This window comes from Varroa destructor, unplaced genomic scaffold (genome assembly GCF_002443255.2).
Source record: "Varroa destructor unplaced genomic scaffold, Vdes_3.0 BEIS01000001.1, whole genome shotgun sequence".
Taxonomy (NCBI): Eukaryota; Metazoa; Arthropoda; class Arachnida; order Mesostigmata; family Varroidae; genus Varroa; species Varroa destructor.
In genome coordinates, this window is record NW_019211454.1 from 41,628,556 (window position 1) to 41,654,559 (window position 26,004).

The window sequence follows — 26,004 nt, forward strand, 5'->3', positions numbered from 1 at the left end:
ATATATATGTACCATTATACGTAAAATTTGTTTAAAGGATACTGCCAAATGTAATTTTTCATTTTATCATTAAAACAATAATTAAAAATAATTAAACATACATAATTAAAAATAATAATTAAACATAATTAAAAATAATGTTGATGAAGGCTAAAAGAGTAATTACAGTGCTGACCTGATAACAATGAAAAAAAAATGGGGAAAGTAAGGCAAGCTCCTGTTTTGTCTCGGTAATCAATACATGAGTGCTGAACTGGACGAACACCTTGATTTAGCTTTCACTCGAAGATATTGACCGAGATATCACTGAAACCTGAATAAGGACGCCAATTGTTAAATACTTTGGTTCTAATTGGTAAACAATTTTGTAGTTCTAACTATCATTACGCACTGTCAGTTTATGTAGTCTATAATCTCACTGATATGGGCGGTATCTAAGGATCTATAAATATATATCCGATACGGCCATAAAGGTCAACTGCAGAAAGATGTTTCATCTCTATAAGACGTAATATTCGGGAAGCCATATTTAAATTGGCTGGATAATGGTAAGTTGAATTTCAGATTATATGTCATATGAAGTTTTTTTTCGTGACAGCTCTAACTGGCTAAAACTCATATATCGATTTCGAAAATAGGCGACTCAGCTAAGGACCCCTCGATATGGTTGGGGCCAACTTATTTCGTTGTGACACCATTCCCCGTTAATGAGCCTTCGCCGAAATGTTTCAATATGAATTGTGGCCTTTAGTTAACTGTAATAACAAACACAACTGAAAGTTCTGTGAAAAGTACCTCATACGTTACAACAAAATCGATTAAGAGTATGCTATGCTACCCAATTCAGCAAGCGCAAATACATCTACTTCCACTATAATCGATGCAATCATTTTGTCCCTATTGTTTACTATTGATTTGAATGGTAATGGACACAGTGTAGGCAATATTGATCTACCTAGGCTAGGATGTTAGCTGTTACCGTTCACACTGACGAAGGTATTGCGACCTTAGCCTTACGCTGCCGTGTACGCAGGGCATAAATTTCAAGCGAAACACTTAGTATCATCGTCCAAACTAGCGTAGCAGTTTGTTTCGGTGACACAGTCCAACGTAGTGCTTCCGGTTCCATAAACGACACAGTGTCGCTATATGACCTTATTGACCTTCATTTTTACCATCGTCGCCTTTGCCATACTAGCAGTGGTTTCTGACATGGTGGGGAGCATCATGCTGTTGTGCGTTGGCAAAAATTATTGCACTTCGGTATAGACCATGCTCAGCCTCAGCAGATACAGCTACAAAAAAATTTTTTTTTTGTCGTTGCACTGGAAGTCGTTCGACCTAATGCGAGGAACCTTCCAGAGTTTTGGGATTAAACGAACGAAGACCCTCTATAGTATTCCTGATAACCTTAAAACTTTGTGACAAAAGCGGAAAGGGCAAATGGATACTAACGCCCAATAGAAAAGTATCGCAAATCTATTCTACGTTGCTAGGTAGTTTTGCTAGTACCATATATTTGTTTTATGCTAAGTTAGGATGTATGCAGAGAAAAGAGCTCAGTTTTCTCTATTCTCAAAGACCCTATGCAGTAAACCGCTTCATTTTGTTCAAACAACCCTTCAGTAGGCTGCAATACGTAAACCATTTTTTTACACATTGACTTCAAGTATTTTATACGCCTATATGCAAATGGCCTGTTGGCAGCAGGCCCACAGAGTGAAAACTTCGCGCCGTATAATATAATTTGTTGTTTCACTAGCAGACAACATTGCTGAAAGGTTAGAAATCTAATCGTAATATATCCATTGTTACGTATCGATGAACTGCCAGTTATTTAATCAAATAGGACCTATACGAGGGCAAAGAGAAGTTGCGGTTACAGTTACTGCCAGACATCGCACACAGGAGTAGAGAAACATTTGGCCTTGTTACGCATTGATGAACATGCATTAGGTTGTGTGTGTACTTTTTTAATACACGACAGCTACTTGCGTAAGGGAATGAATGCGGGGCCAGAGGACGGCTTAGCAAGTGAGCAGGCAGCCTTTTGTGAGAGTCCTTAGCTAAGAGCGTTACACGAAAAAGAACATATGAGTAAATAGAGGACAAGGCCATGATCAATAGAAGGTTTCTCGATTTGTAAGCAGGCTATTATAAATGAATAAGGATATGTAGTGCTAAATTACAGAGACCAAAAGTAATGGCTGTTTTTGGTGGGGTAAACGTATTGTACCAGCTATGTGAATGGTTAAACCTGTAGTGTCTTTTTTATTTGCACATGTACTCATCATCCCGAATTTTTAATAATAATTTAATGGTATTTATCAGTATTTTATGTCTGAGGTAAGTGCACATTTTTTTTTTTCGTTCAATAGAGTTCATCGTTACCCAAGTTGAGTCTTATTCACGATAAGCTTTGCAATTTATCGTGAATGGTAATGCAGCAAAATTTTACTTCGCTAAAAACATTGAAATTAACGATATATTCCATTATATATCGAACGAGGGTACTTCTACAAGAGAAGATGCCTACCATTTTATGACCTAACTCCTAGGCCCATTAGAAAAGTGTTGTTTTGACCGTCGATTTTCCCTTAGAGAACCCTTATCTCAACGTAACGACCGTAACGGTTTTTGATCTCTATTTAAGAACATTTAAAACCGAAGTGGGCGTTAAGCGTTGGACGCTGCTTAGTTTTTGGCGATTACATTTGGCATATGTGCTTTTAGTTACCCACGAATTGTTCAGGGGCTCTGAAGAACGTCGCGTTTCATCATTCAGTAATCGGCTTACATGAAATCCCGCTTGATTACCGCTTTTATTAACAGCCTCAGAATACCTTTCCTTGTGCAAGATCGATGAATGAAACGACATTTTGCTTAATGGCTTCTGCCCTGCCTAATTATCTCTCACGTTTGCCGCTAGGAACAGATGCTTGATTTGACATGATCAGCTTCAAGTTGAAGGTAACACCAAAAGGAAATGGATATTTTATCTTTGTACTTCTTGTTTTGTGGGGTTTGAGGCTTTCTGTATATGCTCCATATGGCTTGCTATATCGAGTTTATACAAAAATGTTTATATTGAATGAATGATCAAATGTTGCGTTTTTACACACAAAAAAAGCCATAGTGGTAATTGCCTAGAAGTTTATTTTACCCTACAGCGTATAGTGACGTTTCGATACAGATTTTCGGTTTCTAGTGGATTAATCCAATGCAGAATAATTCTATCTACGTGAAAATAGTTGCGGGCAAAAATAACTTGTGTTAAAAGAAAGTTTCGTTGCTTGTACCGACAGCCGAGTTTCCATATTTTAGTTTCTTTAATACATATACTAGTCATTTCAGGATGATCCCAAACGTCGTCGGTCTTGCAAATCTATGAAACTATAGAAAATGTCGGGTTTAATGAATTGTATTTGTCCTGTCGATTGTCGATCGACTGAACACAAAACCTGAGTTGGCAAGCCTTCTCGACACACGCCAGATGAAGCTTTTTGAAGTTATTATTGCAAAGGTCATAAAATCCATTTAAACGATTATCCCGTAAATCCTCGCACGCACCTCGAACATGAATGTGTCTTCAATTTTCCTGAACCGAGCCGTTGAAATCGACATATCTTCTTAGTGGCAAGGCTCTTCTGTTGCATTATTAGTAGGTAACAACGTTGGGTCAAGTTGTACACACGGTACATGTGAACCATCTTTGGATATGAGAAATTTGTCGCAGTCCAGCGAAGTAAGCTATTATAAGCTATGCACATTTCACAGTGCGACAAATAGATTTTTTCCACCGCGCAACGGTATAAGGGAGAAGCGCATAGATTGTCTGGGAAGAACTAGCATGTGGCTTGCCCAGGGCAAAATCGATTTAATGGTGATTGCTCATATAATCAAGGTAGAGGAACCGACCCAACTAGTAGTTCCTATCGTACATGGGACAGTTCCAGGTAGGCTATCGTTTGTTTCGATTAATCGCTCAACGATGGTTGAAATATAAGTGTCCATTTGCTTGAGAGGAACCTGTGGATTAAAGATTTGTTTCGAGTCATAAGTATCGGAAGGGATAACCTACAGACACGGAACAAACCTAAATTTAGCTTAGTAAAGTTTTCAATAAACATTTCTTGCACGCAAATGCTTTTGATTTATCACGAAATCAAGCATGTTTCCTTTTCTTTGTAGCTGTATCGAGTTTAAGCTTGAAGAAGTAAATCGATTAATACTGAAAAGGCTGTCCTACGCTGGGGGTTTCTCGCTCCCCATGTCGCTCCAAACGCTTGACGGGATGTTGAATTAAGCTTTCATAATAAAACTTTATCACTGCTCACGGTAGAAAAGCAGTCAATTGGTTTCTCAACTAGAGTAAGCGGTTTTGTGCCGTAGTAACGTCCAAAACACTCGCGCAAATATTGTTTAAGTTTTTTTCGGTGACGACACGATTTATAGTTCCGTCTTAAATTCGAACAAAAGTTAAACAAAATAGACTCATCTTAGGATGTCATTTTGCATTAATTGCTATTGTTATCACTTGAGTAATTTTAGACTGATCAAATTATCCTGCTCATGAGCTAATCGTTAAAACGGAAACGTTTTTTTTTTCTTTATCATGCTTACAGGTGAGGGACTGTCGTGACCCTGAATACTCAGAGTGGTTAGCTTGCTTTCCTACCTAACCATTAAATTAAACTGCATGACATACTGTACCTGCACCTATTTATGGATTAAAACGCTGTTTGTACCGTTATCTATGGAACAAAGCTTTATCTTTTGTTACTTTAACGAGCACTGAAAAAGGAGCAGCTAATGCTTCCTAAGAAATCCAGAGAGGAACGCATGACGCACCAAGCAGCAGGCGACCATTGAAGCTTACGTCCACTACCGCACCGCGATTCGTTCAGCGACTAGCCCTCTACGTCGATCCACCACCTGCCAGTCGTGGGCTAGCTGAGGCGACGTTTCACTGCTCAGTCGTATGAAAACTAATGGCTCGGGAAGTTTGGAGTTGGAAGGCCTCGGGTCGGGTTCACCTATGCGGCATAGCTGCGGCAGTGGCTGAGGTCGAAGTAGTGATGCAAATGCGAGTTTTAGCAAGGTTTAGCAACCTACTTTAGAAGGGTAGAAAGTACAAGTTTAGAAGAAACGACCTGTCGCCGCTGAACAGAAGATGGCATATGTCATCAAAGTTGAACTCCGCGCAAGCCGTCTAGTGGCTGCACAAGTGGGAATACTGCTATTTTGCAACCTAATCAAAAACCCGGGTCAGGTTAATTTCGTCTGTCGTGTTGCCGAAGAAGGCTTTAAGTTTAAATCAATATAATGTATAGAGAAGTTCATCGTCTACTTGAGTATTGGCGTTGCGCAGGCCATAGAGGTCCTGAAGAGCCTGCTCTCAACGCCGTCGTCTCGCGAATGACTTGTACGCTAAATAGCTACAGAGCGCGTGTGCTTGATCTAATTTGTGGGACTCCAGACTAATATTTGATTTCCCTTGGTTGTTGCTGCTGCTGCTATTGCAGCTTTCGGATACTAGGATCTATCCCACGCAATGCAGACAGGAGCGAAGCTCAAACTCGTAGTGCATCTAATCCACCCAGAATATTTAAAGCGAAAGTGAAGCAGCAGAAATACAGTTTATAATACGTTGGCGTAGAATGAAGCTAGCTAAATCTCAAAACTTATGAAAGGTCTATCTTTTTATCTATACGCGATTAAGTAGAGATGCGGGAAATGGAGGTAACCTAGCGCGCTTTACCTGAGTTGTTTTCGGCTTTCCTTCAAAGGCACGCAGCAGTCAGGTTCTCCACCGTTCACGTAGAGAGTCTACGCTGCATCGGCGCCAGTCTAAACCGACGAACTCGATGAAGAAACGCACTGCTAGATAATATAATGAAGAAGAGGAAAAGGTTAGACACTACAACCGCGAGGCTGGTTAACTCGAGCGGCAGAGTTGATGCTGTCAGTCAATGCGAAAATCCCTTTCGCAAGCCTTTGCTCAGTCACGCAGACGCTTATAAAGTTGTTCCAGCTTCAGGCCACTTTTTGTGCACGTACGGCCACCGTAATACCATTGACGGACAAGAAAAAAACAACGACTCTTTTGCTTTGTTGCGTTCAAAGAAGGGTTAAAAGATTGTTCAGTCCAGCTGTTTATACGATGTTCCATCAACAGTAGTAAAGGTGACTGGCTTGCAGAGAAGTCGCTGGTGCCGGCGGCGGCTTTTAGGCTATATGCCTGTTGAACTGGTCTGATATCTGTGATCTGATATCGGCAAAAAATCTTTTTGGTATTGAGAATCCGTACTCCACAAGCCCACGACGAAGAGCAGGTCCCTAATGCTAGTTCTACTACCATTGTTCCGCCTCGGATGCTTCTGCTGTTGCTATTTAAAGTTCTGAGGCAAATAGGTAGTTAGCCAAATAGGACAAATAGGCAAATAGGACAGAAAATTAACGCGCGTCGGGAAGGAAGAGGAAAACGCATTACGCTGTAATGCTCAAGGTATCGGGTGAAGCATATTATTAAGGCAGCATTGGGGCATGCTTAAGGCTGCCAGTGCCAGTGAGCCCTTTCGCAAGTAGATCCTCGACTTCGTTCACCTAAAATTAGTTACGGCATCTGCTTGGCTTCCATTACTAACCCTCAGCCAACTCTCGCTACTATATGAGAGTAATCGGAGCAAACGACGTTTTTCCCTTTTTTCTCCTTTCTCTATTTTCACTGTATGAACTAAAAAAAACGTAATTACAAAGAAGGTTTAAAAAACAAACGTAATTCGTAAAAAAAATGAGCCCAATTTCATTGTTTTTTTCTTTTAGGTGCAATGGAGACGACGGTAGTAAAGACTGCAAGACTCCGACTTGTTCAAAATCGCTCGCTATTAGAGCTGGCTTCTTCTTTTCTAACACATTAAACAGGGCCTTCTATGGTTGCGACAGCTGAAGGGTGTACGTAAGAACCGATAGTAAAGCAAATCTGAAATGTTATTATTTACTAAAGCTTGTTTCCTCAGTACTATAGAATGCTGTTTTTTTATCGAACCACAAACATGTTTCTCTGGACAAACGATAATGTCATCATCATTCTTCATATTTACCCTCAGGCTCTAAGCGTTTCCGACCACTTTCCTGAATCCTCTGTCGTTGCAGAATAGCTATATCTGTTGATAGGTAACCTAACGAGAATATCATAAAGGTTAGAAACTAATAAAAGTAGGACGTATTCACATAAAGGCTTCAATCTATACCGCCGTTGGTGACAATATATGATCGACAGCCACACGGGCGTCCAGCCAATTTGCATCCTATTTTTGCTACAGTTACCCCAACAACGACATGAGTATCGAAGCACGGACAAAATAGCGCACATCGAAGGCGCTATATCGATTCCATTAAAATGTATATAAAATTGATTGCATATTAAAAAATGCTAGAATATATAGTGCGATTGGGCGTACGTTTTGCCATACACTGGCGCTTGCCTTGCGTGACAGATACGCTGACCTATCGGTGGCAGGCTCCAGCAGGGATTATCGGTTAGATGTAACCTTTTGGATTGAGAGCTTACTGTTAACATCTGGTGCTAGCACAATGGTATCACTCTGAACGCACGAGAAATTCAGTAGCATATAAGGTGAGACCGACTTGGGCAAACGTAAGACGGGTGCCAGAGAAGACAGACTGTATAGACTCTTCAAAACATCTACACAAATAAATGCATTTATATACGTGCACATTTACTTCTTATGGCGGGTACAGTTTAACCTAATTTTTCGACGACATTAAGAGGCAATCTATTACTGGGCTTAGATAAGATTCTGCCCTATCGATAATCAAATATAATTTCGTAGATAGCCCCTTCTACGTTTGTCTCTGTCATATCCAACTAGTCTGATCGCATCCCCTTTGCGATGCGTGCGTATCTGGGTCTAATAAGTTCAACTATAGGAGCTCAGCCCAGATCGCGGACAAACATTGAAGTCCCCTCAGCCGAATTAGCCAGGTGGACACTTTCAGCGATAAGTGCAGCCCATCTGCAAGCAGCATGTATTTAAGCTAAATGTTCCTTTATTTAGTAATAAACACTGGAAACTGGGAAAGCCGGCGCCTCCAACTAAAGACAGGTGATCGATATTGAAGAGTGATTTTGCTGGGTATTCAGAACGTGCTGAGAATTGTGAGCGGTAATAAATGTGCTAAATAAGGAGTTCACAATTAACAGTCGGCATTGCATTCAAGTGTAGAGGTTGTTGCACCCCTGGAAATAGTAATCCTAAATAGCCTGCTTTGACGGCTCAGGTTTGTCAAGCTCGATATGTAATAAAGGCTATTCAATAAATCCAAGTAATTTTTTGCGATAAGCTTTATAATTACCAACGTCAGTAGGTAATCTAATGGGTAAGCAACGTTGATTATGTATAGCAGTATCGAGTATAGCTGCTACAGTTTTTAATATATTAGGAATTTCAAACAAGGCTATTTATAAGCTCTGCTACCTAATAACGACCCAACTCCCATAAATGGCACCTGCTGCCCAAAGCGAAATCGTCAAGGAGTTGAACTAAAATTGATGTATGAAGCTTCACTTATGCATAATACAAAATTGGCAGTAATGGCCCGTTAAAACAAAATCTATCACGTGGCTGATACAGCCAAGGCTTTAGATCGTTTCGAGCCTAACGCGAATTCAATGCAAGCTGCTGTATCTTTTTGAAGCTTACGGGAGCAGAATATATGCACGCCTCCCTGTTGAAATATTCATTTCGCAGCACAAGGCCTTCCGGGAGAAATACAAGCAGGTTTTAGCCCACACAAACGTCGCAAGCCCGTAGCTCTTGGGTTAAAAAGGTATTCTTTTTTTTTTCATATCGCACAGATGCCCCACAAACAGACGGAACCCATTTTGCGTGAAAATCCACTATTGTTTCTAGTCAACGCTAGATGCACTGAAGGTTTGTTAGGACATGCGATTAGTATGTCTCGTTGAGGCTACCTAACACAAAGGAGAGTATTATACACCAGCATGGAATATTGATGCATTGTTTTTCAATTAGCTAATATTAGAAGAAGAGTATATAATGGCTCGTGAAGCAAACCACTGAGGAAGCTAAACGCATTTAACTCATATAGTAGCAGTAACGTAGCATAATTACTAAAGGAAGCTTTGCTTCTGTTCGCTGTAGCTTGATGTTGGTCGAAATAGATTGTTCTCTTTTGAGTCCATTCCATGTTTTAGGTGCGCATATGCGCACGTTCTATTAGCGTAACGCAGCTACTACTACATGGGGCATTTGCCGCAAACAAACGCGATGAATTCGATTGGATGGCCGGTCTGTCGACCGAGACCGACTGTTTGTAATGCAGCTCAGGTTCCGCCTGGCAGAAGACAAGAAAGCCCCTCAACGTTTTTTTGACAGACGGAAGCATAGCCCGCCCTAAAAGCTGTACGATGTTTTGACTCACTATCTAACCGAGGGTCGTGGCCTACAGGCATGGGCCATGGGCAATCTGAAGTTAGCTCGAAGCAGCAGACACCGCAAATAGCTTTGTTCAAGTGGGCATGGACGATCAGGGGCTGTACTGCGTTTTTCGTGTTACAGGCGTAGGGACCTTTTTCTTTGAGGCACATGACTTCCAGATCAGTTGCGACGGTCTGTTTGTTGGCTGAGCGTGCGCACGTAACTGATTGGGCGGAACAATCTTTTGTTTCTCTTTGCCTTTATTACGTTGACGCCAAATCGTCGGTGACAGGCGGGCGACGCTTTAGCTGTCTGTTGTGGCCAAGCGTAACGCCTCAGCAGAGCATCTATGTGCTACGGTAGGTAGATGTCTGCCTTTGTTTCAGGTTCTGTCTGCCTGCCGGTCGGCCTGTTCACGCTCCTGTCTGTTTGTGCGTCCGTTCATCTTTTATGTGGCCTTAGTGGGTTAAAAGCCGCACAGTCCTATAGCAGCTATTTACCCTGCTGCATATAAAGACAATGGCAATGTGAGACGAGATGGAGAAGCAGGTTACTGAAGCGGTAGCATACTGAACAACTTCGCCGAGTGCGCTAGTGCAAAGTCAAAGGATGCTTACCAACTATGACTGGGTTAGTGATTCAAGACAGGATGAATAATTGTTGAGGAAACAGTGACTCGAGTGCTGCCAACCATTACTAAAATATGTCCTTGACAGTTGGAAACAGACGGACTGGAGGCGAACTGACGTTGTTGTCCTAAGTGGGTGTAGCCTGCTTAGCCTGGCCGCGATGTACGTAGTTGAGTTCGAGCTGCTGCGGCAACGGGCGACAGGAAGATAACTATTCTATGACAGGCTTCTACTTTGAATGGAGATGGTGGCGGTTCTCAAGAGAATATCTAAAAGGCACAGGGGGTTACGTGGCGTTTCTGTGTGTCTGTCTACAAGGGACGCAGGATGTGGGCTGCGAAGAACTCTTAGTCATTGATAAATAGACGATGCCTCGTTGCCCTGTGAAGTGGAATGTGTGTTCACGCCGGCTACGTTAGCGTTATCATTGTTAATATTATTACCATCATCGTCAATGACCTATCCCAAATACAGCAGCGATATTATGTCGAGGCAGCCGTCAATAGATGACCGCATAATGCTATAGGAAACGAAATTGCTACATTTAGGGTATTTGCGACGGTGACTTTTGTGCGAGGAAACGGTCCGAAACGTTGTACATTGCAGCAGGAAAAAAAAAGCCTTGCGAAAGATGGCCTACAATTTCCGGCACTACTAATTTTTTTTAACGAGCGCTTGTACTGGTGCGGGTGATCGACGGCCTATCATTGCACAAAAAATTGTAAGGGCGTATAATTAATAAAAAACATAATTTATGGTAAAGCCCACCTTTGAATGTCTTGAAACAAGTTAATATGCATACGAAAATTACGTAGGATAGAAATAGACCATACATATAAGTATTATCACCTATAATAATCTCCAGCACTACCCTTTCAACTCATAATGATCAAGACTGGCACCTCAGGGTCTAGCAGGTCTGTTAGGAATATATATATATTCGGTGTTCATCACGTTAGGTAGAGGAAGAACTTCATGGGCCCTTACAAGAGCTTGTGTATATCTAGCTATTGCGACGAAGCTTGGCATTTGATGGCCCGCGCAGTTGTAACTTGGATAATTAGGTCTAATATTTTCAATATGTGAGCATGAATGCTTACCCTCTGACCGTGAATGGTTCTTGGCCAGAAACTTTACCTTATCATATTAACGAATGTTTGCAATCTAGTACACTCTTAGCCCACTGCCGATATGCGATCCTGTTAGTGTAGAAGACGACTCAACAGTGCCGTAATCATAGCGAGAATAACAAATAAAAGCATTTGTCCGACTTGCCGAGTTAGAGATTAAACAGCTCCTTAAAAAGTGTGTACGCTATCCTAACGGAGAAATATAAGAGAAAAAATGTTTTATAGAAACAGTGTGCAAATTTCTGACGGCCGGCGTTAAGAAAGCACTAGTCAGGCCATGCGATCCGCCATAGGTGGTGTCTGTCGATTTCAAAACAGCTTTTGGCTCAACGGCCAGTAACAAGGTTATGTTCATGGTGGCCGAGATGGTTACCCATTTAAACGTGCTTAGCCTTCTCGCTACGGTTTTACAAGAGAGCACAACCATTGACGATGGAGTAACCAAACTTCCGCCTGCCGCAGAGGTAATTGACCTAGCTCAGCGAAACAGCCTATGACCATTTTAACCTTCGTTTTGCTAGAGACCCTATCTGATCAAATAAATTAGTAGGAAAAGTTAATCCAAGTTATCTTGTACGGAAACGACTTAGTGATATACCGCTCGAACAAGTTCTGAGTGCGAAAACCCTAACCCAGTCCTACAAGCAGTCATAGATTTAGGGCTAATCGTAAATTCGACCGAGAAAAAGGCGGCAAAGCCTTGAAGGACAAGCAGAACAGCGGTTTCTGACATATTGTACCTTGCCAGATCGCTTCTTGCCTGTGCTGACCGATTTCCGTACCGGAGGTTGCTCTTTTTAGCGAACAGGAGATCTTTCATCGCGCACGTCTCCGAAGGATTCAAAAAGGTAATGTCGACCGCTTCAGCGATCGGATCATCTCATCGTTGGTCGCTCGCAGCCGCTTTTAGATTGTTCGACTTCAAGGTAGCTCTGATCGCAATGCATATGCACCATTTACGAAAATCTTACGATGAAAAATTTCGAAGCTTAAGTTGCACCAAAGCCTTTTTCGTCAAAAGAGCATTGTGAGTATATATAACGACCTAAAATTGCCTTGTGTGTCTTCTTGCCGACCTGCCAGTGCTATTCAAAGATCTACGTTGTCACCTTGAGCTCTCGAAAATGTAAACCTTAAAGACCAACTTTAAGAACTAGGAACAGAAATTCGCGGAGGTCGATAGAGATTTCCTTGAGGCGGGTGCGATGGAAAACAACGAGTGAAAGGGAACAAACCGGCTCAACAATCATATACTCACTAGCGTTCTATCAAATAGCATTTTGGATAACTGGATTTCTTTGAGATAACTACCGTAGTTTTACTTTATCTGTGCTTCATGCGACAGTCACAACACACCTATGGGATTCTCTTTTAGATAACCACAACGAACAAATAAATAACACAAAAATCATAGGATAAAACCTATCCAACTTAAAAAATGTTATTTTCTTTTTTTTGCAAATTGTCCTTCTCGAGCGTACACACATACGCCTGTAGCATACAAGGTCAACATATGCGCTGTAAACGACGCGAATACAAATCGGAAAGGAAACTCTTTTAAATCTAGTTCGCGTATAAAGCGAATGGGAGACGGCAGAATATAATAATTGTTATTTACGATTACAAACGTCAATATAGACCTATTACCAGATGTTGGCACAACAACTAATACTACAGTATTCGTGCCTGGAGTATCCTATAGCTATTTCACGGTTCCAATCAAAAGGACAGAAACAAGAATAGTTAATTAAATACTATTGGGGATTCGTTTCTGCCTTAGCGGGCCGTAGAATGGCCAGAGCAGAGGTTTGTCCTAAAGATAACTCTAATCATCTGTTAGCCTCCATAGCAGTAACAGCGCCGTATGAAAACTCGTACGACTCGGACCGGAAAAGAGAGAAAACTCCAAATATATTATATCAAATTTTGACTTTATGCTTAAGTAAATGATCGTGACTGAAAAACAGACAAGGTTCAGATGACTATGGCAAACACTAAAGGAGCGGATCTTATGCTTCTTTGGAGGCCAACTGTACACAAACGAAATGGCAGGTCGGAAGGGGAGTCCGCGTCACAGCGTACGGGTGACATGTTTGCGTACTAAATTTAAAGACATGTGATGACCTAAGTTTGAAACTGGGCGTAGACACACGTCGCTGTGTGCCGAGCCATCCGAAGTTATGCTTAGAGCTTAACTCATGAACAAAAGAAAAATTCTGTCAAAAGCCTAATTTCTTATTGGTTCCTAGGTTTTTCGTGTTAGCATGAAATATAGAAACACCAGAAAACTCTGTCTGTAGCTGTTACGCTTATTTAACTGTGCTCTGGTAATCCCTGGATCATCCAACAAAAGATCCAGAAAAGGAAGAAAGATGTGGCAGTATACATTTTCACTATTCAATAATTTATCGAACACAGTGGTTAATCAACCTGAAGTGAATCAAAGTGAAGCGAGAAAGAAATGTAGCAGTACTCGTTGCACATTATAATTCTATCCTAAGTGACTGTTACCCTACGAATGTGATAATACACAGCTGAATCAAAAAAGCTATCGGCAAAACACCAGGATCTTCAGATCCAACTCACCTGTTTGCTCGTCATGCACAGGCCTCGCATTTGAAGATGCGTTTGTATTTTGCGTTCGCCTTGAGGTAACTAATCCATGGTTATTTTCTTGAGGGAAAATCAACATTCATAATCATGCATCACGGCCTGTACTAAGAATGAAATTAAGTGTTCACATTGGTGCCTATGCTGTAGAAGGTTAAGCCATAGCGAGTGTACAAAAAACTTCTTCAATGGCTTCGTGACGGACGAGGGAGCCTTGAGGCCTTTATTCTGAGTGATCTTGTACAGCGACCGGAGGCGATGATGTAGAAAAACCTATACAATCCATGTTCACGGGAAAATTAAACATCCAACACGAGCCCTGTCGGATAAGTTTAAAAAATTATTTGGAGGTGAGAAGACTCCCATCAATGGTTGTACCGAACGACCTTGAACTTCAAGCAAATACAGACCCATCAACAATGTCTTAGGAAGCCCTTAATGCACTCAAACGGCAGCCGGATTTACTCTAAAGCCTCATTCCAGGTGACAAGGTGTGGGTTTACGTATATGATGCGGGGACAAAAGCAAGATTGTCTAGGTATCTCTTTGAAAAGTACTACAAGCCGCAGGTCAAACACGAACTACTTTCTCACTGTGTGTTCTGACTAATAAGAAGTTGTGCATTATGGAGTGGATGCTGGATTGTTTTAGTGTTAATGAAGCGTATTATGTAAAAATGCAGAAAACATAGGCCTGAGCTTTGGTAGAGCATGTCATGAGATCTCTGCCACGATTATCTTCTAACTCACGTGTAGGTGTTTCTGTTACGTTTCACAGAAAACCGCAATTTCTGCGTTTTCCTTAGTTACCGGATCTAGCCTCATGTAACTTTTCGTTTCTTAAAAGCTCAAGCTACACCGAAGAGGGGAGGATCTTCTAGAGTAAAGTGAGAGCTAAAGTTCATTCTTACGATTGAATTCGAAAACAGTTTTAAAATCTAGTGAAAACGATGATGTACGTGTATTATTGCATTCAACGACGACTACTTGGCAAAGGATAGGTGGAATTTGAACGATGTGGGTATAGGCCGTGGCGCAAAATCTAATTCCCAATATTTTTTGACCCACTGGTAAACAAACTGGGTCATTATGAGGGCACGATAGCTAAAAAAGTTTATTTTGTCCCTCTTATTCTGTTTATCATTCTCTATATTTTTCTTTCGTACACACATAAGCTTAGCATAACATTAGTGGAATTAAGTAAACAGACTACGAAGCAACGGCATTAATTTCAAATGGTTGGTGGCAAACGGATCAATACATTTTGATAATAATAAAAACAAGTATGTGATACGATATCATTATGCACAAATTCTAGCGTATTTCTGGGCCGCTATGGCGAGCAGATCTCCAGAAATCCGCAGCCGTCGGCGTTGCCATCGAATTAAGAAAGCGGAAAGACGGGAAGTCAGGAAAGGTCTAGCGTGAGGCATCTAATGACAATGTTAAAAAGCGGACCAGCGACCGTCCAGAGTCATGGGCTCATGTGAAACGTAGTACAAGAACAGGAGGTGAGTGGATAAAACAAAGGCGGGGTGGGAGTTTAAGACAATGAAAGAATTGAAGGGGATCAAGATAAGGATGAGGCCGATGTAGTCATGGAACGGATGCATAGTCTGAAACGGCAGAGACGAGTGAAAGCTAACAGAAGAGTGAACGAGCATCTGTTCCAAAGGCGAGAAAAACGGGACAGGGAACTGAAATTAAATTTTTATGGATGAATTATTTTGTGTGGTTCATTCTGTAAAAGCAAACGGAGCAGAGAAGAAATCAGTACATATACGTAGTCAAATCCAGGCATATGGGCGTGGAGTTTTTCTACGTACAGACGCGTACACATGCACACAAACATACACAAAAAAAGCATAAGGGGCATAGAACACGTCGTTGTTCTCTCGTATGCCGGATTCAGCCGGCAGAAGTGAAAAAGGTGGTGTCGAACCACACTGGACTGCTCATAAGCCAAGCCTATAAAGATTTTCTTCGAAAGCCTCTTGCTGGAGTACGTTATTAACAATGTCGCGATTTCTTTGCATTCGCAGGTGAAAACTAATCGAACCGATCTGACTTGTCACAATGAGAAGATTTTCTGCGCGCGCCCGCAAGCTCGCTGTTTTACTGCTGCTATATACGTCGCCTAAATAGATATATTAGTTCATAAGAAAACGATCTTGTTTAGAGCCAATTTGCAGAGAGTTTTCAGTTTAATGAGGGTTATGTTATAAGTAGGCCGAATAGACAGAATATCAGGTATAGCCGTCGCTATACCTTTCGAAATTCGGACCGATGTTAATGGACTATAGGAGAGGCCAGTCATTTTTTGTTAGTATGAATAGTGCACAATTTATTCTGCAGCAAAACGCAAGCGTTCGAAAAAAATGATACACTATTGCCTTGGAGACAAGGTAGAAAATTAATACAAAATAAAAATCTATGCCAGTAAGCCTAATAATATGTGTAGGGGAGTTTGTGGTTCGATAAAACGCTACGTTTATCTATCTGCTTTATCTCAAAATATTTGGTTATAAACGCCCTTGTAGTAATTTCACTCTGTTTAGCTACAGGTGTTCAGGCAGAGTAGTATTGTACGCTTCCCTTTGCACTCAACGGTTCAGGCTTCAGTAGTTCTTAACTTCTCCATAGATTGCATGTACAGATAACAGTCATCTGCTAGAAATCGTAGCTCGATTGGTATCACGTCCAAGGTAGCAGTTGTTTTTCTGTCTTGGTCTTCCCGATTGATCGAGCAGAAATGCAGACGCAAAAACACAATTATAATAATACTGAGGAGGAGTCATTGATGTCGGATCGGTCGGATCAGTTAATGTCCGGTAAAGCGTCACTCCGCCCGTGTTCATTAGGCAACAATTTAAATCGACTAAGTTTGCATCCCTACGCGGCCTGTTTCCATCAGGGCTAGCAGAGAGACGGGTATCATCGGGGGCCATGCGGTTGGCTAAAGAACCTAGTGGGAAAACCCTACGTAAAAAGTAGCGTGACTTCGAGTGTGCAATGAAGTTTTAATTAACATATGCTGATACACATTCTTGGCCCTTTGCGCGGCCCCAGCCCTGTGGATTAGGGTGCCATAATCAGCCCTTCGACCACAACCCGCGTCCTGGTTCTGCGATTCAAGGCTAGACGGCCAGTGTCGAAGGAGCGCTAACCACGGGTTTTGACTACTGCTGTTTGTTTCAATGCAGCACCAAAGCGTTGCATGTTGAAATGCTCAACTAAAACGAACCGTTCTGCCTTTTCTTAAAGCTCAGATTCTTCTAGAAGTAAGATGAACTATACTCGACCCAAGTAGTCACAGACACATAACTATGCGCATATAAGTAAACTAACACAGGCACAATTAGAGCTCAAAAAAATCTATCCTTGGTGCTTTCGCGAACCTGAATGGCCATCGTTCAATTTGTGTGCTCCATGGGTTAAGACGCAAACTACACCTACAGCAGATGCCATTACGACTCTGAAGGTCTAGATTATTCTAACTGAGATAGGATTTTTAAAGGTAAACCATATTTTGTTAACCATTTAGTTAACTTCACTAACCAATTTTTACCTTATCTATCCCTTCAAACGAAAATTTCGAACGAATTTTTACATTTACGTGTGAAGTTTGCCCAATAGGCAGCGTTCGGTTTGAGTTGAAACTGGCTCTCAAACCCTTGCGCCTTGAGACCGTTGATGAATTGTGCCCCGCCAGGTCGTCACCCGTATACCTGCTTTGAAGCGCATTGCAGGACGTAGAACGTTACATAAAAACATGACGGCATTATGTTAAACCGACATTACTGTGTATGGGATTAGCTACACATAGTTCTTCTAGCCTCGTAGCATAAACTGTGTGATTTCGTTGAGTTCGGATCTCAGTTTAGTTAACACCCTGTAACTATTTTCTTTTTAGTGTATTTACTGTTGTACAGCTGAGAGATTGTTATGAATAAGCCTATGCGCGGTGCACACGAAAGCAACAAACGATAATGTTGGCTGCCACAAGCGAGGCCTAACTTTAATAAGAAAAAAAGAAGAAACCATGTGAGTACATCTGTACAAGTGAATACTTCAACACGTCCGTACTACAATACATCTAGTTGTATGAAGAATAGCTATATTAGATAAGCGTATTCTCGCATTGGCTGAATGACAACCATCCATTTATCGACTTTGCAAACCTATTATTAGGTATTTATTGCGTCTATTGGTCTTTCCTAGAATTTGCCATCTCACGCTCAATCATCCCGAAGGCAATATTGTAGTCGTTCTCGTATGCATGCGGCAGGGTTAACATCAGCATTAACTTGCTTGTTCACTGACAACAATTATCAATCGTCGCCTTGCGTGGTTAGCTCTTATAAGCCAAGGCCTTCTGACTCTGCTAAGGCCCCGTAGGCAATGTCTTTGTCCTCTGGCCTAGCGTCAATTTCTTGCGTAGAGCTATAAGGGTAGCATAGATGTTATAAGCAGCATATTTGATCGCAGTGGTAGACCCGAATTATCGGGCGCCGTGAGAGCAGCGACTCGTTGTGGCTGTGCGGTACGGGGACTGGTGGCGATTGAAGCACAAAAGAGGTCTTATAGTCGAATAGAAGAAGCGCAAAGGCTAGCGGCCAAGTACCCTTCATCATTGTGGCTGTTTAGATAGGTAGCCATCCTACGATGAGTTGACTGAGCAGAACATGCCGAAAAACTAGGTTTTCTGCTAAAAACAGACTCAAGCGGGATTAATGTCGATACCTGTCCTGCTGCTTAGTAAACGGTCCTACAACGAACAACACGTAATTGAGCACTTTGCGGAAATTGAGTCACCCGCTTTGGAAAGGGTTTGGAGCCAAAACTTGCGTTTTTTTTTCCGTGTCTTGGCAGACGCCTCTCTTAGATTCTAGCGTGCTGACTGTACACAGATATGGACATTTGTGCTTGACATGCTTAGTGGTAGCAATGACCGCGAGTTTGTGTTGTCGCAACAAATAAATATTATGGGATGTGTACATGTAAACGTATGGTCCTTGCCTACGTTGCACTAACCACGTGCAATGATCAAATAAAAGCTTGCCTATACTTCAGTCAGTGAAGATATACTGGACCAAGAAGATCATGATGAGATAAATAGTTTTCTTTGAAATTATTGTGTAGACGTTCTGTCACCGCGAGTTGTCGCGCTACACAGAAAAAAATTCGTTCTAAGAGCTCATTTCCTTCCCAAGGTGAAAAAGTCCCACAGCGGCTATCAACAACATTGCATAGATAACAATGTGCGCAAAAATAGGACGACCTGTCAGAATACAAGATCAATCAATGATAAGATAACGAAGTAGGCATCAAATGGATTCTGAAAGTGGAAACCTTACCAATATATTATTAAGGTACATGTATATGTCCTCGCATATATAAAGTATGGATAGGCTCATAAAGTATATAGAAGTATGGGTGCCATAGGACTGTCGATCTGTGGGACGCAGTTGCATATGGAGCAGAAATCAAGTTGAATATATAGTGACCATGATAAGCCTAACAGACGGGATGAATGGCGATTATGGTAGCAAAGCCATTGGCGGCTGATAACGCCTACCTGCTACCTACTAAACCCTATCCAGAATCGATCATTTCGATTGCTCCCTGAAGGCTCGTTGCAGCTAGACGGTGAGGATAGACGACTCTCACTCACCTTAAATGGTCTTTTGGAGCACGACGCCAAGGCAAGCCCTAGTCAGTGTACATCCTCCGTATTCTAACATTTCGGTGCACCTTTCCACACCTTTCGAGTATAGAAACCGCGTGCCTTTGAGTGGTAGTAGACAGCCATACCTTGCGGAATTCCTAATACTGTTGCAAGATAACAACAATTGACAGTGGCGAAATGTTGTCCTAAAACAGATGAAGTGCCTGTCGTTCTGTTGACCTATGTTTGGAGAAGCACAAATTCCTATTCCAGTTCAAAAGTTGACGATGCAATAGAGAATATACTAGTGAGCCTAAGCGCAACAGTTGCTCTGTCAAGCTTGACTTCTTTCATCGTCACGAAAACTTTTAGCCTTGCATGTCAGGTTTCCCTGATGCAAGGGGCTTATATCCACTCTTCAACCACTGTTAAATTAGTGGAATCCGGAAACTCAGTACGGACTTTTTTGTGATCGTGCCGAGGAGAGCGACCAGTGATCCCATAGCTACTTTTACACCACGATCACGGATAGCTGCAGTTTTTCAAATTGACCATTTAATCTTTGTCATGTTATCTGCCTTTAAACGTGTTTAAACGAAAGTTCCAACATGAAAAAAGACCATTACATGAGATAAAAGGACGTTTTCGTTCCATACGAGATGGACCTGCTACAACCGCCATTGCAATATATTCCAATGTAGAAAACGAGAAGGCTAATGTATAGGGTTTTTTTAAATGATATTCTATGCTCCTCTTCGTGGATAACCCAAGAGAATTGTTCAACGAGCCAAAAAACGAGCCTGAAAAGGGTAAGCAAGCTAAAGCGGCTGGCGGTGGCGGATCTGAAAAAGGACGGTAAGTGGCTATTATTTATATAAGCTTTTTTAAGCTTCGATCACACGACGCCATTCATTTCTATAGAGCACTCATCATTTTTTTGGCTTTTGACCAAGAAAGGCGGGTCGTTTTTAACAATTCCACAAAAGATCTCTATCTTTCAAGATTGGTTTACATTAAATCACCGTTGCCGTTGGGCAGGGAAAAACGCTTTTCATTCGTGATCCGAGTTCAATATAATAAATATGATGATATTTAGGATATAATAGCAGCCAAATCTGCGTTTAATTTCGCTAAACCGGGCAAATTTTTCTGCTGAGCTCATCTGCGAACTAACATTGGGTATGGGGGGAAAGACTAATGGTCTTTAGCGCCTTCGATGTGTTTTTTAGGCCATCTTTTTAAGACCATCAGCTGCATCTAGTTGGTTTTCTCGTTTTGAGCCTTAAGTGCCCGTCTTTGGTTCGCCTTTGAAAGCTTGAATGTTCTAATATGAGGCTCACTTTGCAAAACTTTATTAACCTTCGACTTCTAAGTTATATCAAAGTTTCGACCTCATTAACTATTGTTGCTAACAGATACATATGTCTTCGTTTATAATCATTGGATCCTGCTATGCAGCGGCATTATCATAGCTATCGACAATGACACTGACAAAACTGGGAATTTTCATTGCTAATTTACATTCCCATGAACCGTATATCTTTGATTTAAAACAGTCTCAACTTAGCTCACAGTAAAACAGAAAACACTAGAAACATCGAAAGAAACATAGAAGCATCTCATATTCAGTGTCCTTTAGACCGAACGAACCAAAATAGCGTCCTTTTCGGTTTGCATCGATGGCCCAGTGCGATTGCGTGTTATGGCCATGTGTGATACGTCATACGGTCCTTTTTGTCTTTACTCCAAAGGCATATTTGTGGTCCAAGTTGCAGTTGGTGGTTGGTGTAAGCTGGTGACTTATTTTTTGCTCAAAGCTATTTTTATTCTCTGCAGAATCGAAAGAGAAAGATAAAACGGTCGTTATTTTTGTCAATGACAACGTACATTTGCCGTCGTTTCAGTCTTCCTTGACGGTTCCGCTTAAATACCTCAGTGATCATATCTTCAACAATAGTTTTTGCTTAGCTGAACCCGAACGCAGTTGTAGTCTATATTTCTGTACGAGGAGAAAAATAGATGGACGAGCGAATGGAACTATGCCAGCGCTGTTGATATGTTCCTTATTTATTAGTTATCGTAGATGAAATCTGCGCACCTATCTGTCTCTGCGTGTGTGGAAGCGAAGAAGAGGTGTGAATTAGCTCCGAGTGTGATTCTATTGTATTGTATGCCAGGAAACTATGTAGGCATACACTTCTAAAGTTTACAATAGCGCTATCATGACTCTCATTGATAGTGACAAGCTGTTTGAGTATATTAGTTATTATCTAATATTTAATGGACGAACCAGACACAACAAAAGTCCGGCTGGTTGCGCCGTTGCTATCGAGATATCGTTTGAGCTAAGGTTTTGAAACTAACAGGGAATACCAGCGCACGTCAAGATGCAAAGATCACGAGAGAGAAGAAATCACAAGAGAAAAAATCCTATTCAAGTTCCGTGCACGAACACTTGAGCTGGATATTGTCGTCTGTATAACGTTTGGCTGCTGCTACTTCTGGCTGGATGGCCTGGACGCCATCGCGAACCGCTGCCGCCATCGGTCGGCTTATTCGCCGATCGAACCATCTTTAAGCGCCCGAAAAACGACGTTTAAAGCAACAGCTGCCGTATTAAGAACATGCAACTTTGGGCGGTGCTCAGATAGGCGAAGAGGTCCGTCATCTTTTGATTTAGCTCGCCTCGTCGCCTTCATCGTTTCTTTCTCTATTTCCTTTGCTTCTATTATTCTCTCTGCAACCTCACAGTTTCTTTGACTCGACGCTCGACTTTCACTGCCGGGCTCTTCCACTCTTCTCTATAAAAATCAGCATCATCATCATCATCATATTATTGAATTTGCACCCATCTGTCTCATTTTGCGCGTTCTCGACACACTCCTTCCCGTACTTGTCAGCAGAACTCCAATTTAATCGTTTTTCGCGGTACAGTGCATTGTACTCTAGTTTTTATCTTTGGAACTTCTCTACAACTTTTCTAACAGTGACGCAACTTGCTTAAAACCAGACGTCTCCCATACGTTTTCTCCAATACCGGTTTCAACGGTCCGTTGTTTCATGATGACGGCCGCGGCCGCGGTCGCGGGGGCTAAAACGGTAGCAAAAGAGTATATCTGCTGAATATTTCACAATTTTCTTACTCCTGTGTGTAGTCGTATTGAACCTCTGGCAGCTTCCTTCCATGTCGACAGAACGAGAGAGGAAAAAAAGAGAGATGTAGACCAGGCTTCTATTTGGTATTATATTGTACAATATATAATAATATAAGACAGCATTGCAATGGTGCCGGGCGGAGGATAGAGGCGAAATGGACGCCGGCGGAATGTCATGACGTCTCCGATACCCAGGCCCTACTGCCTGTCTGAAAGGCGGCCGTCCGTGTCTCTTTTTTTCCCGTACCGATCCACTGGTTACCACTGTGATTAGCAGGCGATGCGCGGAAGGGTGAACTTGTTAGATTCGATGGCTATGTTAATGCCGTTGTCGAGACCATCGATAGCGAAACTAACACGGTACGACGCTACGAAAGCAACCGGCCACTTGAGAAACTAGCCACAATCTCGAAAAAAAAGTTGCATGGTCGAAATTCGTCTAGCCTCACCAACTGATTTCAATACAACACGAAAGACATTTCATAAAAATAAGTGTAAACAAACAATAAATTAAAAAAAAAAAATTTTTAATTGCAACAGCAGCAACAACAACATTACAAATAATATCGTGACTATGTATCGAATGTTTCTAGCATGCAATATGCTTACGAGTAATGCTACAGGTTGTGTTTTCAGTATCTAGTTGCTACGTGGTCATACGGTACAGGTCTTCGACACAATTATAAAACGTTCAGGCGTAGTCTTTCACTGCCTCTCTATCTCTCCCTAGAGGCCTACACACCGCTTGAAGAGGGATATATGAGACCCACTCAGTAGTAGAAGAAGACGACACAGGTTGATTGACTTAAATGGTCGAGCCGAATAGACAGCAAAACCACCTCGCTTGTGTTACTATATATTGTAATGGATATTTCAGGGAGCACGTACTGTATCAGGGATAGAAAACGTGCGTCCAGAGCCAAGCTCAGAGGTCGTTCCTTATCTTAAGCTCTTCTCCTCCCCTTAAAAATCTGTAGTAAATCTATAGTGACATTCTGTAGAAAAAAGCCCTGACTGCAATCGACTAGTATTGCAGGATATATAAAATTTCAACGTCTATTTGCAGCAAAAGGACGTTACTGATTTTTTTTGAGCACTTAATGCTTTTCGGATGTTAATTGTGGGCGTTTGCCCAGAAAGAGTCGATGCCCGGCTGTTTCGGCTTTACAAACGGGGAAATATGTTTTTATAGCTCTCACTTGTTTCGTCAGGTAACACAGTCTGAACTAAGGACGAGTTGGATTTAACAGATAGTATGAGATCTGTCACATGCGCTGACAGAAAATTCCACACATACATGACAGCAATACTATCCAGGTTGTTTCAAAAGCAATGTGAATGCGAAACCCATAAGCCTATAAGACCACAGTTAATTTTTGGAAAATAAACTGTGTATTTATAGGAGACATTTTAAATGATTTATCAATAATAACTCACTTCAAAAAGTTGACCTTTAAGTGTGATTCTATCGAAATGATAGGAAAAATTATGTGCCGTCTTCTTCATCGGATAAGGAAAGCTAGCGCGTCAATTTCCACGCTGATACATAATCCAATACGAAATGTTCACTGGAAAATATTTGGTTCATTATTAACGACACAGATTAACGACATTAGCAACGATCTAGCGATTAAAAAATCCTATATTTTAGTGGTTTCGCCGCGCTAATTTGGTGATCTAAGAGAATTTTCTCAATTCCCTAAGTGTATCAGGGCGTGATTTAGTATATCTATTAGAAGACCATCTTCCTACACAGTTGGTTTGATTTCAAGATTATTGGTGCACGGACTTTTATCTGCAGACTTTTTAGGACTGCATTATGGTGGGTCAGGCTTGTCCGGTGCTCGCTCAAAAGGTTGTGTAGAGACAAAAATGCAGCAAGGGCCATTGAAAACGTTGTGTTTGCTTTATTTTTTGAAAACAAGAAAGCTTAAAGTGCGTTTTTTTGATTTGTTAGATTAGACCCAAATGTTTAAATAATCGTCTACTATATCTTTACTTTAATCTTCTTGTGGATCTTCCTGGAATTACCTGGGGTCTGCCAACGGCATGGCAGACCTATAATCAGCTATTAACTTTAATAACTGCAATAGTTTATTTTCTATAATTCCTTATTTTTCGTTCATTACTTAACATTTTCAGTCCACAAAGCCTGGTAATAATTTTTGTTACCGCTGAGATTTGAACCAGCGTGAGCATAGTTGTTAGTTGTTATTATCTGTAATCCGACGAAATGCGCGTTAGCTCGCTGCCATTCGGCCACCAGGAGAAGTGCGGGTTGCCGGCGAGCATACTGCAAGCCAAATCATTCTAGGACCAAGCGGTCAGGTAGATTTTGCTTTTTGGCTTGTGGTAGTCTTTTTCAGGGAAACGCAAGCGTACCGCCTACGTGGTATCGCCTTTATTGGGGTAGTCGTGGTGAGGCGACAGCAATGCGAGAAGCAGCAATAATGTTAGTACTAATAGTACCAATTGTTGTCGTATGTCGTAAACTTAGCGCCGTGATCGCTAACCTAATCCTACACGGTAGGGTACACAAGTGTAGGACGTTTCCTTGTTTAGTTCTGTCCTACGAGAACTAGCAAGTTATTTTCGCCGAGATTCCACCTCGACCACAATGATGCTATAGAATTGCGAAATGAACGACGAAGATGACGACGGCGTTGATGTATTTGCTGGCAGAAATTTCAAATGCGAAACCGCACCTTCCTACTTACGTATTTGCGAACACAAAAAGTGCACGAGTTGCAAAGAAACGTTCCTGCTGCCGCTGCGGCTACAATATGCGATACGGCGCGGATAAAGTATCGTCACGTACCGTACTGGAACTAAATCAGCGTGATAGGATAGCGTCCAGGTTACTTCTCTCTTATGAAAGGGGCACTGCGCAAGCTACTCAAGCGTTGCAAGGTCTAACACTTGAAATTCTGTTGTTGATCCCGCTGCATGAACACGATGGTACCTGATGCCAATTTATTAACAGCGACTTATACTTAAGCGTACGTATATTTTGACATACATATAGGCATATATATTTGTGGATAAGGAAGGAATTTTTTTTGGATTATATTTGTGGATAAGGAGAAATTTTTTGAATCCAGCCATTTCGGTTAACCATGCGTTCATCTATTATCTTAGGTGATCAAATTCTAGTCTGTTATTATTAGTATTATTGTCATTGGTTTGCTTACTTATGGGATCTTATCTAAGGAGGGGTTGAATTTTACACCATAAATTGCACGGTTTTTTCACATTTGTATATATTTTTTTTATTAGAATGCTAAATAGGGGTTCTTACAAGAATTGAGTCGAGAAATTGGGAGTTAGACTGACTGTAATTGGAAAGCGA

The 26,004-nt window shown here is 41.5% G+C and overlaps 1 protein-coding gene across 24 annotated transcripts in view; it reads left to right on the forward strand.

Annotated features, from left to right (window-relative positions):
* The window catches only part of LOC111243531 (dopamine receptor 1-like), a 190,513-nt gene that overhangs the window by 104,628 nt on the left and 59,881 nt on the right, over window positions 1-26,004 (forward strand). For 6 of the 24 annotated variants that reach the window (XM_086977352.1, XM_086977349.1, XM_022789326.2 and 3 more), the window contains exon 1: window positions 19,099-20,355. The exons of 16 other annotated variants lie outside the window; for them this stretch is intronic. The gene's annotated coding sequence lies outside the window, so the exon portion shown is untranslated. Of the gene's footprint in view, window positions 1-5,787; window positions 6,955-19,098; window positions 20,356-25,024; window positions 25,655-26,004 lie in introns of those variants that run through there. 2 more of the 24 variants (XM_086977356.1, XM_086977357.1) reach the window with 2 other exon arrangements.